The sequence below is a fragment of the Arachis ipaensis genome, chromosome B07 (assembly GCF_000816755.2).
Source record: "Arachis ipaensis cultivar K30076 chromosome B07, Araip1.1, whole genome shotgun sequence".
Classification (NCBI taxonomy): domain Eukaryota; kingdom Viridiplantae; phylum Streptophyta; class Magnoliopsida; order Fabales; family Fabaceae; genus Arachis; species Arachis ipaensis.
This window is the reverse complement of record NC_029791.2, coordinates 27135472-27137119: the sequence shown is the minus strand read 5'-3', so window position 1 is coordinate 27137119 and position 1648 is coordinate 27135472.

The window sequence follows — 1648 nt, the reverse complement described above, 5'->3', positions numbered from 1 at the left end:
TCGCTTTTTTTTTTTTAAGTCTGAAAAGATGCAGAATGCAGTGTTAATATGAATGTGATGCAGAACTCCAGGTTCAATAAAATAAAATAAAACTTGAAAACAAATAAAACTAAATAAAAATAAAAAATGAACGATCATACTATGGTGGGTTGTCTCCCACCTAGCACTTTTAGTTAAAGTCCTTAAGTTGGACATTTGGGGAGTCCTTTGTTATGGAGGCTTGTGCTTGAACTCATCCAGGAATCTCCACCAATGTTTGTGATTCCAATGGCCTCCGGGATCCCAAACTAGGCGCAGAAAGCCTTCAAGCAAGTTAAAGCAAGTGACAAGGCCCCAAGAGTGTTGATTTCTGGGATGAATTCCGGGGTCCCAGACCTTACCTTTGCACCCATCTTCTTGTTGATCATCATTTTTCCACTTGGGTGGTGAACAGTCGGAATTCTCACTGAGACATCCAAACAGCTTCCTAGACCCATTCAGTTGAGTTTTATACCAACCTTTGCATTTAAACTTAAAGCTTCCATCCATAATGAACCTTGCTCGACAATTCTTATCATTGGCCATCTTCCTCTTACTCTTAATGCCACAAAGAGCTCTAAGTTGACCATCCGTCTCCAGTAGCCCATATTCAAGTGGGATTAGAAAGCTATGGGATATGAATTTTACCCACTTGAATGTTGTGAAGGATGATGGCAACTTAGAGGGAGGGGTCTCCAATAACTTTGGCAAGGTGATTTCAAGCTCCACTCCCTTGTGCTCTTTGACTACTTCCACCTCTTTGCAAGTTTCTTCAATTTCAACCTCTTCCTCTTGGTAGCTTTCTTCCAATTCAATCTCTTCTTCATTGCTCACCAAGGGCATGGGAGGTTGTGCTTCTTCTTCTTTAATCTCCATCTCTTGATCAACCTCTACAAAGTCTTCAACCATGATCTGCCTGGGAGGTTGTACGCTCTCTTCAACATCAACATCAAACACCATGGAAGGAGGCTCTGTGACTGGACTTTCCAATGGAGGTACAACATCTCTTAAGTCTGCAACCACTTCTTCCTTTTTAATAATTGCTGCTTTGTCCAGTTGTTTAAGGATAAAATCGTACTCATCCTCGATGATTTTCTTTCCATGACAACTCCTTTCAACTACTCCTTTATCTTCAAGGGTCTCTCCTACCTTTACCCCTAAGGCCCCCTCTAGCTCCTTATGAAGTATAGATTCGCGAAGATGATTCCTTTTTTCTGTTCCATATCAATAGCATAATTGAGATCATCTTGCTCTTGGATTGATGGATGTGGGTGCTCTTCCATGGATGGTGGTGATGGGATGGAGAGATTATTCTGTGGTTGACAAGGAAGTGCACTAGAACTTGAGGGTTGATTGTTGAAGGTATTTGGTGGTCTGATTTGGGTGAAGAGAGCTTGTATAGTAGAGTTTAGATCGGCAAGTGCTTTCTCCATGGAGGTTTGGGGTGGATCTATGTATGGTTCATTTGGTTCATAAGGTGGTTGGTATGGTGGATGTGGGTTAGGGTCATATGGAGGTGAATGGTGTAAAGGGGCTTGTGAATATGGTGGTCCCAAGTTGTGTTGAGGAGGTTCATAGGCATATGATGGTGGTTGTTGATAGTCCATTGGAGGTGGTTGTTGCCATGAGG